General features: G+C 46.6%; 1 protein-coding gene across 2 annotated transcripts in view; it reads right to left on the bottom strand.

Annotated features, from left to right (window-relative positions):
- The window catches only part of ABCB9 (ATP binding cassette subfamily B member 9), a 43095-nt gene extending 41327 nt beyond the window's left edge, over nucleotides 1-1768 (bottom strand). For both annotated transcript variants that reach the window (XM_075898583.2, XM_075898584.2), the window contains exon 1: nucleotides 1632-1768. The gene's annotated coding sequence lies outside the window, so the exon portion shown is untranslated. The remainder of the gene's footprint in view (nucleotides 1-1631) is intronic.
- Nucleotides 1769-18649: the final 16881 nt, after the last annotated feature.

The raw sequence follows: 18649 nt of genomic DNA, 5'->3' as shown, positions 1-18649 counted from the left end.
GAATCAGCGGCTGATCAGTTTCAGCAGCAGCTGACTTGGGGTTCTTAAGTTGAATCTGTATGTAAGTCAGAACTAGCGGTCAGTTTCAGCAGCGGCTGAATCTGGATTCCAGTTCCGACTTACATACAGATTCAACTTAAGAACAAACCTACAGTCCCTATCTTGTACATAACCCGGGGACTGCTTGTATATGCTTTTTGTCTTTCCACTGTCATTAAACTCTGCATTATACCCCAAATTGCAGCAGACCTTTTTACAGGAGACATCAGCAAGGGTAAGCAATGGAAAAGAAATCAAGCAGGTGAAGGCCTGTGTGTAACATCTTGGGTATGTAGGAAAATGCAGGGCTAGTGTGGCTGTTTCATGACAAGATTGGGACCTAGTGGAGAAAGGACAGTAAAAACTACAGTCAAAACCAAAAATTTCTAACTAGGAACTCAGTCAGTCTCCCCTGTATCCCAAATAACCTTCGAGTACTGAACTGGCCTGACATGTTATCTGTGGCATCCAATAGTATCTGGACTCCCTTTATTACAATTTGATGCAGGGTTTTTTAAATTCAATTTCTAAAAAGTGTCCTGCCTAGTTAGACTCAAGGAAAAAAGAATGTATAGCAGATTAAGGCATTTGATTTTTGGATAAGGTGAGAGAAATTATAAGAAATTAAGTTCTTGATAATCCTACATTAAACAGGTCTCAATAAAACAAAGTCTTCACTTGTGCTTTCAGTTTTTAAACTCTATTGTTAAACTGTTGCTGTAATGCAAGAAACATAACCTAGGTTACACTTTAGTTTAAAAAAGTTTATAAATACCTCTATGATCAACAATGAGTCCTCTGTAGAATTTTGTTTTAGCCAGAGCCAGAATGGTGCTTAGTTATCATTCTAGTTCATATTCCACTAATAAAGTTATTTAGGGCTTGTGAATAATACTATAGACGACTATTTAAATGTGAAATTAAATGTACTGGGAGTCGTGTTTTATTACTCCCTTTATACACAATGTTAATGATAAACTCACTGGAAGAGTTGTAGGAAGACAAATAACCCTTTGAATACACTGCCCTATGCACAATAACTCTAGCAGGCAGCAAGTGACATTAGCACAATGCAGTGAACTCGGTGCGGGGTGTCTACATGTATTGTTTAGTTGCAATGTTACCACGGTGGGGGGGTGGAATATGAAGGGGGGACAGACCAGATAAACACAATGCAAAAGCTACGCCACCCACTGTGCTTAATGCAAACGGGAAAACCTAGGGGATTCTGATCTGGCTTCTGACCCGAGATACACTTAACCGACATCACATACGAGACGGGCATGATCAGACGCAACGGCACCAACAGACGCAGGCAGAATCAAGTCCCCAGCTGTTGTCCGGGATCAAGTCAATTAATTAAATGAAATTTAAAAAAAAATCCTGACAGCCCTGGCTTGCTCTGTGCAAACACATCACCCTGCGGGTCCTGCCTCAACTCGGGGCCTCCTGCACCCGGGCGAGCCCCAAACTCAGAGATATCCCCCGGCGCTCCCACCCTTTGGGGACAGCGATGGAGCCGCCGCTGCAGAGTCCCACAGCAGGGCCGTGCAGCGCCACGTGCTGCCCCGCACACTGGGACCAGCTCTTACCTGGCCGGCAGCAGCTGCAAGGCGCGCGGAGCATCGCGGAGCCACACGGCCCTAGCTGGTCTGCAGGACAAGGTCGGAAGTGGGAGGAGCTTCCCCGTCTGACATCACCAGGGAACCACGCCCACCTCTGCAACCTGTGTTACGTGTAGGACAATGTAGCACTTTTAAAGACTAACAAGATGGTTTATTAGATGATGAGCTTTCGTGGGATTTTTGATCTGAGGAAGTGGGTCTGGCCCACGAAAGCTCATCATCTAATAAACCATCTTGTTAGTCTTTAAAGTGCTACATTGTCCTGCATTTTGCTTCAGCTACCCCAGACTAACACTGCTACATCTCTATCACTGTGTTACGTGTGTGTGTGTCTGTCGGGAGCAGGGGGCTGCAGCCACGTGCCTGGCCTAGGCACAGGGGGTATCACCTTAAAGCATCTAGCTCCTCTCTCGCCTTGCACCGGCTGCTGAGCCCCAGCAGGAACCAGAGCTGTGAGCTGGGGCTCGCGGAAATGCGTCTGCCTCGCCTGGCCGGGCGCCTGGCTCTACCCCTCGAGGGCGCCCCTGTGCCCCTCGCGGGACTTCTGCTGCCAGTTTTGCCCGAAAGTTGCCAGCCCTGCTTTGCTCTCGGGGTTGCAACCGTGCGCCAGGGCCAGCTGTTCTAGCCCCAGGCTGCTGCCTGCGCTCCAGGGTGCGCGGATTCCCTGGGCTGGGCATGGCGAAGATGGACTCCCCCTTTGGGGATCCTCAGCTGCCAAGCTTGGCTGGAGGGAGCTGCAAACAAGGGGTGTGAGCGGGGATCTGTGCAGGGTGATCCACTCCTGCCACTTCCCCTGCATTTTCACCCTGCTTTAGCCAGAGTCCACCAGCTTTCTGCAGAAGGTGCCCAGGTTCAGCTGCTGCGGATGTTGCTTATGCCAGTGTTTCTCAATCTTTTTTTTATAAAGTACCCCTTTTTTAAAAAAAAATAAAAATTATAAATACCCCCCCAGTACCTAGTTTTCAGAGGCACAACATATTTTTCTACCCTTGCAACACATTTGTTTAAACAGCTTAATTGTAGCAGGACAGGCAATTAAATGTTTGGATGTAAAAGTAAAAAAATAATAAAGTGCTGTAAAAAATTAACACAAAAATTCAGTTTTCTCCAAATTTCAGTTGTGTTAATGTACCCCCCCAGACTTCTCTCAAGTACCCCAAGGTTACTTGTAGCACTGGTTGAGAAACACTGGCCTATGCTATGTGCTATTCCTTTCAGGCTTAACCAAGGAAATGCTGATGCTGTTTTACAGTGCAAAGTGAAGCATAGCAGCAAGCTTTGGCCATAAGCAGGGGAATCACCTATAGCTTCACATTCAGTACCTTTGTACCAATCCCCCCGTTTTTCAATTTTTTTCATGTGTGTAGAGAATACATTTTGTCCTGGGTAACAAGGCACATGCAGATGTTCGCTGCCACATAGAAACACAGGCTGCTGATGGTGGGCACCCTGCTAATCAGGTGGGCAGCATTTTAATCTCTCCTGGGTGGCCACCCAAGTGCACAGTTTACAAGGAATACTGTCCTCAACCCTCTTCTGTGCCCCTGTGCTGACTTGGCAACACACAGCCCTTCCCAATCTTCGCTCCAAGATCAGGGGCAGAGGGCGTGGAAACAGCCCCAAGCCCCAACTGGTAGAGAGCAAGAGAGACAGAATAACTCCTGGCCACATTCCTCCTGCGTCAGGCGCTTAGGGCCTGCATCTCATGGGCCAAAAAGGCCTCACCTCAGTGTTTAGCTAACCTACACTCCCATTTTTATATGCCCCTTTCATGGAATTAAAATGTTTCTTCAGCTGGCCCAAAGTTCAGCTCACTTTGTCCATTGTGAAATAAATCAGCTCTCTCTGATAATTATTTTTTAAGGAAGCAAAATGCATGAAGCTAAGATGGGAGAGAAAACAGGAGTAATAAACATGCTGTATAACTCTGCCAGGGTAACAAGACTGGAATGAGCCCTCTTCTCCCATACACATCTCTCCTTCTCCCAGGCAATATGGGGATAATTACAAATTGTTTCTGGCAGGGAAGAGAGTTCACCTTCTTCCTCTCCAACAACAAAAAGTCAGATTTAACTTACCCCAGACCATCATACAGGCCGATGGAAAATTACACACCTTAAAGAAAATGTTTTCTGCAAAAAAGTCCAAATGCTTTATTCTTTAGAGTGCTTTGTTAGCATCCAGTGGAAATAGTTAGATTTAAACAAGGAATTGCTTCAAGAGGATTTTTAGTTAAACCCTAGCCCTAAGGGAGCTGTAAGAGACCCAGTTTCAAAAAGTCCAAGGGCTGACATAAATATTTCTTTTCAAAATCAGAATAGCCCATGTATCTCAGAACTATGATATGGCTGTAGTCTCTTCCTCTGTATAAGCTTTATCACAGAGCTAGGACACAGTTACTTTATATACAAACCAATATTAACACCTAGGCTATTTGTCACAAGTGCAGTATTCAACATTCCTTTCTGGATCTACATGCTACACTGTGTAACCCAGACAACATAAGAACTGACTGTATGGAACTTTCAGAATTCATTCTGTTTTAGTGAAGAGCAGGATGTAAAACATAAAAGCCAAAGATCAAGTATCTCTCTGTCTAGGCAATCAGAAAAAAAACCCTTCTCATTTTCCGGGTTTTACTCCTCCAGGATGAACATGAGTATTTCAGTCCATTTACACACCCCAAAGGACATACACAGCCCTAGTGTAATAATCTAGATCAATGGCAGGAAGGATGATTTCAAGCTAAGTCAATGGGATACAGATCTGGGTTCAATTCTCAATTGTGCTAGATTCTCCTCTCATTTACAGCCATAATCACCACTTTGATTTTCATGGTGTTATTCCGGATTTACACCAACACGCGCACAATCCTAATCATGCTTACTGTGGAGCTTTTAGCCAATCAATACAATGCTTTCTGCTTCTGTGGCCTATCTGTAAAGTGGGGAAAACAACACCTCTCAGGGATGTTGTATGGACGAATCCATGACGGCTCAGAAGGGCTCAGGCATGACAGCAGTGGGGCCATTTTGATGCTCACTCAACTTTCACCGTGCCACAGACCTACCCAGGTCTGAGTATGAACTTTCCATGCAGGTATCTCAAAAGAACACGTCCTGCTAAAGTTGCCAGTGACCCTGAGTTAGACCCTGGAATTTAGCTGGTTTTCTTCATCCCAGATGTATTCTGCTCAGGTGACATGACTGTCTCGATTTGAAATGCCATAAACTGGCTCTTCTTCAACTTCTTCAGGGACGAGTTAGTGGTGTTACCAAACACGCCATCTTCCACTTTAAAGGCAAGGGATGGCAGGCTCCTCATTTTCCTTTTCACGCTTTTCTGTTCTCGCTTGTATGCTGCAGCCATGTTTGCTATCACCTGCAAAGAGGATCACTCAAGTTAGTGGGATGGTTTTTGTGGTTTGCTGTAATTTCTTATGTCAGTGTACACCAATTCTCTCTGCTACATTGACCTAAAACAAGGCATTCCAGCAAAGAGCTAGCAAGCTGCAGGGCTGCAGTCAGAGGGGATGCTGTGGGAGTGTGAGTTACAGGTCTGGAACTAGGTACAAGGGGATCTGAGTTGGTTGATTTTGAATACTGGGGGATGATGGGTATAGTTAGTGACTCTTCCTTTCACTTTCTTGTTAGGTGCTTTCTTTGCTATCCCCCGTTCTACTAGCCCCTCAAAGTGAGAGTTTAAACTCAAATGGAGACATATACCAATGAGAAATCAAGGTGACACACTCCCTGAGTCTAGCTCTTAGAAACTGTATTGCTCCATAGCACATAAGCATTGTTACCCTTATTTCAGAGGGAGAAGCTGGGTCACAGAGCAGTTCAGTAACTTCCCCAAGGTCACACTATGTGGCAAATTCTGGTGTAGAACCCAGAAGTCCAGGTTCCCAGCCCTCATTTCACCCCACTCGATTTTATTACAATTAATGGATAATAAAAAGAATCAAAATCCTACTGGAGTAAGAAAAGTCTTACCAAGTGGCCCAATTCAAATCATTATACCACCTTGCTCTTATATTGCAGTTTGCATCCAACAGATCGCACTGTACTTTACAGAAGAGATCAATCATTATGCCTATTTTATTTAGAAAGAAACCGAGGCACAGAGAGTTGAAGTGACTAGACCAATGTCACCCAGCAGGCCAGTTGCAGAATGGAGAACAAACTTAGTTCTCCTGAGTTCTAGTCTAGTGCTCTATTTACCTGGCCAATTGTTCTCGGACTTTTGGGTGTTAGGACTCTCCTGTAAAGCTCAATGGCCTGTCACTACCCAGTAAAATGCTTCAGTGCAAAAAACACCTGGCTTACTAAATACTTCTTACCTTCACTATAGAAGGTTCACATTAACGGAATAAATGCTAAATAAGGGCACCATGCATACGATAGCAGCAGCTCCTGGAACTCCTGCCCTGTGGTGCTGTCGGGCTCAGCTGCCCACTCCAGGTAGTGGGGCCACCAGGGTCACAGCAAGGTGTGGTTTGGCCTAGTTGCCCTGACTGGAGCTGAGGCAACAGCATGTGGGAGAGGGGCAGCTTGTCCCCTCTGTGTAAATGTATAACTGTTGAAAATTTTCAGTGGTTGTGCACATTTAGTTAATTAACATTTTAACATCTCTACTCTGCACCCCTCTGAAATCTCCTCCTGACCCCTGGCTTCCTGTGTGACCTTTTGACACATTCTGGTGACTTGAGATTTTGGCTCATGAGCCACAGTTGAGAATCCCAGTAGGTTCCATTAGGCTGCCTTGGGCCTGAATTTCAGACACAAACAGCAGTTTCTTGCCATGGCTCTCCAGAGCTCCTTTCTCCCCACTGTGGGGAGGCAGGTGTTTAACACAGCACGTTCCATGGTAAGCATCAGATGGGATCTCTTCACCCACCCCAAGGATTCCCTGTACTACTCTGGGCCATATTAACTCTTTGGATATCACAGATCTGAGACAGGCAGTAGCCAGCCCTAGATCCAGCTCCTGAGCATCCCTAACCCTTACCGATTTCAGTGGGGCTTGAAGATGCTCAGCACCTCATAGGATTGGGCCCAGAAGGAATCTCCTTATTCAGCTTCTACCTCAGTGCCATGCTGCAACATCCATACCATGCTAATGATGGGACATGAGTAGACATATGAATTGGTGCAACCTCTGGCAGATGGCCTGTCCATTCTTCCCCTCGCCCCACCACATGTATGGCAAATACTCCAGCCTACTCGGAGGATTCCAAAGCACAAAGTGACTTACGATCTCTTTTACTGCATTCTTCTGCTCCTGAACAGCTGTGGTGAATGGTGGGAGGCTATCCGCTTTACTGGGAGCAGCACTCTGCTCTTTAGAATCCTTGGCAAACTCAACCTGAAAGGCACGAACAGACCCAAGCGTTTGTATATGCATTAACAGAGAACATCTGCCGTGGCTTTTCTTTCCCTAAAAGTTACCTCCGACGAAAGACAGACGTATCTGTTAAACATCAGGAAGAAGGGGGAGTATTTAGTGATGGAGCTGACAGACGTGCGGAAGTCAAAGAGAATCGGGTCGAGATAGTCATCCCATTCGCTTGGCTTCTCATTCACCACATTTTGGATGGAGGATTTGACCAGCTCATTGGTGCAGTTGTCCAGGCCGGGGAAATTGGCAGGGTCAGCAGGAGTCAGTGTCTGGGAGATATTCCAGCGCTCACCTAAATGCCTGCTCACCTGCAAAGTGCAGGGTCTCACATCAGTCAAACAACAAGATGGTTTAATACAAACAAAAATAATCTCACTGCCTTAGAAGGTGGAAGGTCACGTTGGTCTGAGTTCCAAGATAGAATATATTCAGCAATGAACCAGCCCTGTAAAAAGTGCTGCTGTCCCTAAAGGGCAGTGGTTTGGAGGAACAGATTTAACACCCACTATCTCATGTGTGCTTCCAGAAGGCTCATGGTATTGGATTCCAGCAGTTTATGAGACAGTGGCTGCCAAAATCAGATAAGAACTGAAGTGAGGGAGTACTAGGGATATAAAAATCCACTAAAATAGTTAACCAGTTCAGTGATTTGTTTAACTGATTAACCACTGTGCGGGCTATTCTGGTCTGCTGCGATGTGGATGGGGTCCAGCTGGTCAGGCCTGATGCAGGCGGAGGGTTCCTATGGCCAGGTTGGTTAACCAGTTCCTGGGTAAGCAAGCTGATAAGCCTACTGCTAAGTGGATAACCAGTTAACCTCTTACATCCCTAGGGAATATGAAGGAAAACCATACATTTTCGCAGGAAAACCATACATTAGATTATACCTGAGCGAACCCCATTGTTGTCAAGCAATGTGGTTGTAGGCAGTGTCTCAGAATTAGTTTTAAGGAAAAACATTGTACGGAGAAATCCTCCCTGTAGACTGAAAGGACTTGAGAGCAAGGAGGGAGTCTTTACTGGGAGCTGTACAGAACCACATGAATGAATGATGCGGCATACAGCTTCTGCAATAAACAAACAATAACTGTGTTTGGAGCCATCTAGAACCATGTATTGTAGGGTGAGACTCCATTGTGTGATAGAAGAGTTTATGGCCAGGTTGTCTACTGAGACTTCTCACCTTCTGCACACTGTGGAGGAGATGGACAGTATGCAAGCCTAGCTAGGTTTACAGCCAATGGATCTACAACTTTGTAGAGCAGGGGTGGGCAATAATTTTTGCTGGGTGGCCACTCCAAAAATTTGGAAAGTGGTTGAGACCTGCACTCCTATATGATATTAATGGATGCTGGGGTCTGGGATGGAGGTTAGGTGCAGAAGGGAGCCTGGGGTAAGGGAGGGAGTTTGGATGAACAAGGCAGTTGTAACCTAGGACATTGGACTAGGGAGCAGGAGTTGGATTGTGACCTAGGGCAGGGAATTGGGGTACAAGAGGGAATGCAGGGGTTTGAATTGTGAGCTAGGACAGGAGATTGGGGTTCCAGATCTGGGAGGGGATATGGGTATAGAAGGGGGGGCAGAGGATTTAGGTATATGAAGTATAGGGCAGGAGTGGGGGGCAGTCAGTTGGGGATGGAAGGGGCTGGGGTGCCAGAGGCAGGCTGTGGCCAAGAGACTTAACAGCCAGCAGCTGTTCCTGAATCAGTCTTCCTGCCTGCCCCACTTGCTGCTATGTGCCCTGTGAATAATTACAAGCCCCATGTGCTTCATGGCTGCCTGTTATTGAAATAGCCAGCTCCCACTGGCCAGTTTCTGGCCAGAAGCTGGCCAATGGGATCGTGTTGGGGGCAGGAGCAACTCCTAAAGCTATCCCTCCCTCCCCTCTGGGCTCACAGTTTTTAAAGTGAAATTGCCCCGCAGTGGCATTTCTGAGTGGCATTTGGGTGGGGTAAGGCAAATGGGGAGCCTGCCTGGGGCTCCCTGCAGCATCTGTGGGCCAGATCTGGTGCCTTGGTGGGCTGGATCTGGCCCACAGGCTGTATTTTGCCCAGGCCTGTTGTAGAATCATTGGTCAAGATCTCCCATGAGGGAATATGCAGGGCACCAGCTGTTACTCTAGGGCAGGGCTACTCAACATGTGGCCCATAGGCTGCATGCAGCCCGCTTGTTTGCAGCCTATGGTGTGGTTTGGGTTTATGTGGGTCTCAACATGCAGCTTGCAGGTGGGATCCTTTGAACGTGGCCTCCACAGGGAACAAGCTCCACAATGATGAGTCAATACAATAGTCTTCTAAAGTGCATATCAACAGCAGTTAAATTCCTGGATTGTCATTGCTCATTAAAAGGGCTGTCATATGGGTGGAAATGGGGGAAATATTGCATTTTATTAATATAAAAAAAACTGACTTAAATGGGGCCTGTGTGTTGTGTAGTCTTGCCTTAATCTTTGTTCATGCCCGTCTGTGTGAAAGACGCTATTTGCATATATATTTGCATGTATATGCAACTGTGCTTTAGTTGCGGCCCTCAGCATGTGCTGTGAGCATCATTGTGGCCCCCAGGGCTTCCCAACTTGAGTAGCCCTGACCTAGGGTATCCTGCACTCTGGACCTGGGTTAGAGCAGGGGGAGGATTCTGTTGCCTACTTAAGTCCCCTTGAAAAACCCACATCCTGCACTTTGCACATGGTTCTGGGAGAGGACACTGCACAGAGGGAAGCAGCTTCCTCCGCTGGAAGCAATGTCATTGTTACACGCCTCGCCCCTCTGTCTGGCCCACCTCATCGCAGAAATCCCAGTTCTGACTAGAATAGATGTTCTTGGATGCTCCAAACCTGGACAAAAAGGAGAAAAGAAAATTGTAGAACCCAACCGTCGGTCACTAAACACAAGCCTTCAGCTCCTTGCAAGCTGCTCTCGTATTGCCTTATGGGACAAAGAACACAGACCATGGCAATGACTTAGACAGGGGGAAAATTCTGCAGCAATCACTCACCACAGGCCTCTCAGCCAAGGTCAGCATGTGGGGGATTTTCATTATTAAAAGGACAGGCACAAATTAACCTTCCCTTGAGGACAAGGAACATTTAATATGTCCATCTTTTCATCAAGGAAAGAATAATCTGAAAGCAGATGGGTTTGGCTGAGTAGAGGAGATCTGGGATGAGAGAAACGAACCTCTCTGTCTTCTCTTGTTACACCAGTCTTCTGGTAAATCTAACCTCTGAGTTTCACAGACCTCCTCTACTCTTTAAGGCCTAATTTATATTCCATTAAGCTTCCTGGTGACACTCCACAAATGATTTCAGTGGGAGCAAGATCAGGCCCTGTAGCTATTCCACTGTAGAGAAGACGGAATGGTTTTGTAGCTAATGTACAGGCTTGGGATACCTGTGCAATCAGGGGATACCAGCCATCACAGACTACTTGAATTGCCAGAAATGACACTGTGCCTCAGTTTCCCCTTCTGGAAAACAAAGCTACTAATGCGTGTATCCCAGAGGCCTTGTGAGATGGAATTCATTAGCATCTGAAAATCCCTCAATAGTGTCCATACCAGGGTTTCAGAGTAGGAAATATTACTAGCAGAGAGATGTGTACATATATTGCATCCACAAAACACAATAAAAAGTGTCAGTAGCCAGAGCAGTCCACCTGTAAAAAATTGTAGCCAGCGCTTTTGCCACAGATAAAGCATCTTTTTTCGGCAGAGGGACGGCTTCGATCCATTTGGTGAAATAGTCTGTTACAGTGAGTATATGTGTATTGTTCCGGCTTGTCTCTGGAAAAGGTCCTGCGAAAATAAGCATTAATTTAAATCAGCAATGGGCAACCTAGGCTAGTGAGTGGGCTGCAGGAATGGCCTGCCTTCATCTCCGTGGGACGCAAGACTGTCATAACCAAGACAGTTTCCCGGATTAAGGCAGTTTTGCTAACTGTGCTCGTGTATCTAGAATTTGCAGGGTGTTCCAACTGAACCACAGCAGTGCTTTGATTGGATGCAGAGGGAGCACACGGCTCTCACAATGTTGCGTGCAATCAGCACACACCTCACTTCACATGCCTGTGCTTTACGTGAATGTCATATTAGTAGGAAAAAAAACTACACAGAAGGAAACCAGTGGAATCTGGCAACCCTGCATATGGATCACAATAAACAAAAATGCCATGGGAGCCATGCCTTGATGGCTGCATGTGTCCTGTGGGCTGCAGGTTACCCACCACTGATCTAAATCAATTGATTTAGATAATCTAGGCCATAGTATAAGCCAAACAAAGAAGATAAAAAACAACACAGAAAAATGAGCAGTACAAAGAACATCACAGCTAAATGCTACATCTGCAGTGCAAATGCTTTGAGCTGTTACATTCCAGTGACATTTGTCATTACAAAATCTTCAGTGTGGTCCCAATCCTAGGTGGCAATGAACAACCAGAGCTCCTGTTTAAATATACAGCAGAAGCTCAGCAAACTGTGTGGATCAGATTATATTTTAGCAGGCTGATAAATTCACCCTTGATGTGTCCCTCAATGCAGAATCTGGTAGATTTTGCTCCCCACACAGCGATACATTTTCTGTATCTATTGACAGTCTGTACAAGTTTCCTACAAACAACAGAGGAAAGGCCTGTTTATTGTGTTAGCCAGGGAGAGGCTCATCTCAAACACTTACCATGAATTTCTAATCCTAGTACTTCCCAAGGCGATTCCACTTTGATAGGCCTCGCTTTCCGTGACATGTTCTTATTGTGTTCTGCGCTCTGACAGGTTTCACACATTTTGATCTGAAAAGCAAAGAGCCTAAGACTTTTCCAAAAGGCTGTCAAACTCTGTGAGGCGTGGACCTGACCTACTGTGACACTACTAGTCACTGATGGAACAGCCCCAGGATTCTGAGCCTCTCTCTAAATGCAAGACGGCCCCTGGAGTCAAGAAACTACAGTAAATAAGTAAGTACAGCTTGAATGTAAGTAGCACATAACCACCTTCCCATTCAATTATTTCCCTCTTCTTGCTTTACAGTAAGGGGCTTGAGAAATACCAAAACTAACCGGGACTCCATTGCACAGTAGGGACAAGGATGAAGGGAACACATACAGATTATCAAAAAGTGCTGCTTTGCAGGGACTCAGGATGGCTTAGGCCTTGTCTATACTTACCTAGAAACGGAGGCTCCAGAGAGCGATTGCCCAAGGATCTATTTAGTGGGTTTAGTAAAGACCCACTAAATTGAATGCTAATGACACCCCTCTCTACCTCAGTACTCCACCAGGTCACGAGGAGTCAGGGAAGTTGACAGGAGAGTTTCTCTTATCAACCTCCTGCAATGGGGATGCGGTGGAAATTTACTTAAGGTACATTGACACGAGCTATGCTATTCTCATAGCTGGAGTTGTGGATCTTAAGTTGACTTTCTCCATAAGTGTACACCTGTCTTTAGTGTGCAGGCTAGAGTAATGGGATGCATAAACAGGGAATTCTCAAGTAGGACCAGAGAGGTTATTTTACCTCTATAATTGACACTGGTGTGACCACTGCTGGAATCCTCAGTCCAGTTCTGGTGTCCACTATGGTGCCTACAAAGGCCAGATTGGGTAAAAAGGGCCAATTAGCCCTGTGACAGGCTGCACTTAGAGGAGACTCAGGGCTGAAAAGGTCAGATGGGGCAGGGTAAGCAGGTATAAAAAACCAGGAGTGGAGTGCAAGAACAGGCTGAGAAAGATATAGTGTACAGTGTACGGTAATCACAGACTCAGGAAGTGTGTCTGGTAGGCTGCAAAATGGAAGGAGGAGGAGTTGCAGGAAGGAACAGTGCAGCATTCACTAGAGAGGAGGGAGAGACGTGGAAAAGTGAGTAACCCTGTGACCCTGCCTGGAGATACGGATTCTTGCCAGAATCCAAAAAAGGGTGAAATAGCCATAAGGAGCAAAGAAGGCTCCAGTTGCAACCTGGGGTGAGCTAGAAATCAGAGACAGGAAGTAAGGAAAGAAGCTCAGGGAAACAGCAGGCTTCAAACTGGTTGAGAGCTATTCTCCAGAAGTGGCCAGAAGGAGGTGCCACAGCAGGGAATCATGAAACTTGTTACACTCATGCTTTGAGAAGTTAAACTAATAAGCTAGAGGAGGTTCAGATGATTAAAAGGTAAGAAAACAGTGATAGTTTCAAAGGGCTCAATCTATTTAGCTTAACAAAGAGAAGGCTCAGAGTTGACTTGATTACACTGTGTAAATATGTACATGGGGAACAAATATCTAAAACTGGGCTCTTCAGCCTAACCGAGAAAGGTCTAACATGAACCAATGGTTAAAAGGTATATAGACACATTCAGACTGGAAACAAGGCATCAATTTTTAAGAATCAGGGAGTTTAATCACTGGAAAAAATGTATCAAAGGTTGTGATAGATTCTTCATCACTGACAATTTTTAAATCAAGCTTGGAAGTTTTACTAGCAGGTCTGCTCTAGGAGTTATTGTGGGGCAATTCTGTGGCCTGTTATACTGAAGATCAGACTAGATAATCACAATGTTCCCTTCCATCCTGGAAATCTTTCAATCTAAGCCTCTTGGGTTATTTTGGGGGGTTCACTTACCACAACTGAAGCCAAGACTCCCTGGAGCAGCCACACCCTAGAGCTGTGGTGTCCAACACACTAGCCACATGTGGCTAGTTCACTGTAGTTCATGGCCCTAGAGTCTCCTCTCATGTGCCAACAGGTTTGACAGCCTATGACTTAGCTGGGAGTTACTCTGGGGAGAGTCCCAGGCTGAGGTGGAACATCCCAGAGGTAGATGGACATGCTGAAGTTGCAAGGTCTGGTCCAGATCAGACTTTTCCCAGAATTTGCAAATGTCCCAGTTGGGGCCCATCTCTGTTGGGAATCATCTGCTTTGGAGGAACTGGAGTTGTTTGGGTTGGGAGAAGGCATAAATCTTTCTTCTAATCACACTTCTGCTCCCCCTAGTGGCTTGTTACAGAGTGACACTGCAGGGATTAAGGCGCATGTGGGTAATGGTGAGATAGTGAACACAGAAAACCAGTCATCCAAGATGTAGAGCTGGATGGACTGGAAGCTCTAAAATCCCTGTATCAGTCCCCCGTGAAGAAGTCAGGAGGCTCTGTCAGGAAGCCAGGATGGTCAAGACCAGGCACATCTAAGGATGTTAAGTATCAGGTAATTGACTAATCGAATAGTCAATGCATTAGGGCTGTTGCTACACTTCAAAAGCGAAAGCTCCAAAGTCTGGAGTCAGCTGGGGACTGTCTCGCTGACGGTGGGCTCAATGGAAATTCTGTGAGGAGCCTGACCCTGGGCTGCCTGTGGCATTTCAAAGCAGCAGCAGCTTGGGGTGCCAGGCGGGAGCTTGTCCACGAGAAGTGCCAGTTTAAAAATCTTTGTGGACTGGCTGCCTTTTGCCCTTCTGCCTCCGATACAGAAGCAACAATGTGGGGTGGCAGCTGCCCCTGTTAAGGGTAGGTCTGAGCTCCTGGGCCTGGTGCGAGTTGGGATTGAGCTGCCTGCCTAGCGTCTAATACACTTTAAATGCAGTCTTGCAGTGGGGTAGGTTCTGGACACATTGTAAGCCAGGTCTGAGCGGGGCTGCTGGCCAGCCTGCTAAAAAATTTACTGGTGTGGGTAGGAGGGGAAATGCATGTAGCCCATAGGATTAACCTATAAGCTTTTGCTTATTGGTTAATCAGTCAATCGACTACACTACTACGTCCGTAGTACGTACCCAGTCTACTACATCCTTCACAATCCCCAGCCAGTAGTACTGACTCTGAATCCTGTGTACTGTCTTCTTTTGTCCCAAATGGTTCCCAATTTCTGTGAAGTGGCTTTCCAGGAAGACCTGCCGCCTCCTTTCAGGATCTACAATAACTTCGCGCTTTTCCTCCTTCTTTGGTCCCACATAATAAAGGCAGCCACCTGCAATGAAATAAGAAAGAGGATAGGCTACAGACAACTAAAAACCAGTACTTCACAGTAGACAGGCTAGCTCACAGACTAATTTTTGAGCACACAGTCCAGAAACTTCCAGTTACTGGATTCCAAATGGGAGGTCATTCTTCCAAAAGAGATGAGAAACTAACTATCAGTGTATTTACCAAGGGATGCCTAAACAAAAAGATAGTGCAAGGGGCCCAGAAACAGAATTAAACTAGAATCAACACAAACATTAAACCAAGAACTCTTTTTTCCCCTGAAAATAGTAGAACCATCCAGGATAGTGAAGTCATTTTGTCCTAGAATAACTTCACTCTTAGCATAGTTTTGCTATAAACAAAATTAATAATTTACCCCCTGGAATGCAAAATTAATTTACCTGCATTCTCAGAGCTTTCCTCCCTCCAGAGGGAAAGGTAAGTGGCCAAATTCCTCCTTTATTCCATTTGATAGAGGTTTGTATACCTGCTGATATGGTGAGGAGTAACACTCTAGGAAGGTCTCAGATGTTATAGTGATAAACATGGTATTAGAACCTTCCTAGAACAGATCTGTACACCTCTCTACCATTCCACTGACAGACAGCATAGCACGCACTGGCTGTATAAGAGGACTGTGCTCCTCTTGGGAGTGTGCAGGTGCAGAGCAATGGGTGTGATAGTGAAGTGCGTGCACAGCACCCATGTGTCAGGGAGTGTTTTGGGCAGGGATGCACTGATCTGCAGGGGCAGTTCAGTCTTGCCAACTCACATGATTTTCTTGCCAGTCTCACAATAAGTATTATAAAGCCCCAGCTCCTGAAGTCAGGTGGATCTGAGGATTCCAACCTTCCCTCTTAAAGAAAAAGTAGGTTTCTAGCAGCGTTCCCTGTAACCTAAGTGCTTCAGTGGCCACCCAGGAGAAATTCAAATGCTGCCCAGCAGATTAGCAAGCACCCTCAGCCAGAACCATGTGTTTCTGCTGGTGGTGCACATCCGCATATGCCTTGGTGCACATAAAAATTATTCTTCACATAGATGGAAAAACTTCCAGGGAACACTGCTCCTTCGCCCTCCTGGCTGTGCAGAAAGTCCCTTAGTGCACCCAGGGGGCTGAAAAAGCAGAAGGCAAATAACTATTTGTTACGCAGCATCTCCTGGCTGTAAAGCCCAGCGCCTGACCTCGGAGCCCCGCGGAGACTGGCGGCTTCTTCCCCCTCCCCGGCCTCGCTTTTACCTTCGATGATGAATTTCTGAGCGTAGCGCTTGAGGTTTTTGCGCTTGATGGAGCAGAAGCTGGGGGGGAAGCAGCCCTCGGACAGCAGGCGGTAAATGTCCTCGAACTTGCTGCTGGGGCTGCAGGACTCCACCACCTCCTCCTCGGCCACTTGCAGGGCCGCGTCCATGCTCAGCATTGGGGGGGAGGGAGCCGGGCGGGACGCTGCGCTAAGGCCGCGGCTCTGCGGCCCCGCGCGCGCGCGCGCCTCCCCTCCCGCAGCTCGCGCCTGGCTCTTTTCACAGGGGCACCCGCGTCGCTCCCCCGCCCCATCCCATGTTCCCGCCCAGGGACCGTGTCTCAGTGTCGCTTGGCAATGGATGCCGCAGAGAGGCTCCCTAGCCTGCAGCCGCAGAGGCGCTGGAACTGCCGGGGCTGTGGCAGCCGAAGCGTTTCCCAGCATCTGGTCCCAGATGCTTGTTCTCCTAGAAACCTCAGGCTGCAGGGGACCGGGAGAGCAGCCCGGACCAGCCCCCTGCCTGGCCCCAGCTGCACAGCCCGTCCCTGGGGAAATCCCTGAGGCGCCTAGAGACTTCTCGGAGAATTGCAGCCCCCGTGGAGTTCACTGGAGCTTCGAAACCTGGACCGTGGTTTGTTTCAGAGGCCTTCAGAAAGTCTGTCTGAGAAGGGAGCGAGGTTTCTGAGAACGGAGGGAGGTTTGGGTTGCCGTGCAAAAGAGGGAACAGTTCCTGCAGTTACAGCCATTGATTTTATATCAGCCCAACTCAAGGTGTAAGTGAAAGAGGGCGAAGGGGATTTTGTCTTGCCAAATTAAAACGAGTGTTGAGATAAAAGTTACTCAGGTCCACTTGCCTGATCCAATTCCTATTTAAATCAATGGAAAGAATCCCACTGACTTAAATTGTCTTTGGATCAGGCCCTACAATTAGGGCACTGCCTCACACTTACCTTCCATTTCAAACTTAGTGGCGTATCTCCGAAGGCTCCTCTTCTGCAGTGCGGTGAGGTGCCTGGGGTATCTACCTTTGGCTAGATATTTGTACACCTGCTTGTACCTTTCTAAGGACTCTGCCCTGGTTTCAGCCTGGATCTCCTCCATTCCTGAGATGTCTGTCTGGGTGCCACATTCCACCTCAGTCAGACCTGCCATTCCTATAGAAAACACCAAATGGATTAATTACAGCATCTAGGCTCCCCAGGGCTATGTATACACTGGAGGGTTCTTGGGCAAGAACTCACAGAGCATCCACATGGCCTGCCCGCTCTTGTGCAACAAGATTTAGAGTAAAGCACGAGAAAACAGGGCCTCTTGCACAAGAGCTACGCACTTTTCTAACAGTTGTAAGCTCTCTTGCGCAAGAAGGCAGTCTGGACACAGCAGGGGGTTCTTGCGCAAGAAAGCCTTATGGCTAAAATGGCCATCGGAGCTTTCTTCCACAAGAAAGCATCCACACTGCCATGGATGCTCTTGCACAAAAGCACATGGCAGTGTGGATGTGTTTGAAACACACTGATACCTTACTATACTGTGTATCTGTCACCATCACCCTTTACTGGATAGAGCATCAGCACTACTCAAGTGTGATCATGCTCTTTCAGCATCCACACCTATTGGGGCATTGTTGGCTCTAAGTACTAATGCCATTTGTTTTATGCATGTGCTGTGGGTGGACAGTTCTCCCCACATCTCCTTCTAATAGAGTTTTGATTCTATCATATCTGTTATGATTAGAGATATTATAGGTAAATAACCACTATTTTATACTGGTTCATTAAAATTCAACCATATAAAGTGAGTAAACTTGATCAATGTAAACAGCATTGGCTTTTCATCAGCAAGTTGCAAAGTTCTTTCCAAAGGATGTCAGGACTATTAACCACATTTTTATAGATGGGAAACTGAGATACAGGAGCACCCTCCCCCCCCATTATTCCTGAACAGGTGATGTGGATTTTTAAATATGTAAAAAACATAAAGGTGCGCATCTATACTTGTAGCAGAAGAAACATTGACATTTATTCAGTTTCTTCTAAATTAATTAAAAAATTGGTCATTACAATCATCGACAGAGCATCAGCACCGGATGATCCAGCCATGTCAATGATGCCTCCCTCAAAGAAAGATCCCAAATGCTTTATAACGCATGCATGGAGGTTACCCACGAGAACTAAAATGCTCCTGTCTGTCCCAGTGTGCCATAAGGCTCAGTGTAGCATAGGAGGGATTCTAGAGAGCCCAATGCAAGTGGAGAAAGAAGAGAAGTAAAACAGGAGAGGAGAAAAGAAACGAGGGAAAAGGAAAGGAACGGACAGTAAGGCTGTGTCCAGACTCAGGGTTTTTTTCGAAAAAAGTAGCCTTTTTTCGAAAAAACTTCACCTGCGTCCAGACTCAAGCCGCGTTCTTTCGAAATTAAATCGA

This window comes from Pelodiscus sinensis, chromosome Z (genome assembly GCF_052426305.1).
Source record: "Pelodiscus sinensis isolate ZL-2025 chromosome Z, ASM5242630v1, whole genome shotgun sequence".
Classification (NCBI taxonomy): domain Eukaryota; kingdom Metazoa; phylum Chordata; order Testudines; family Trionychidae; genus Pelodiscus; species Pelodiscus sinensis.
Note: the sequence above shows the minus strand (reverse complement) of the source record. Positions and strands in the feature narration are given on the sequence as shown.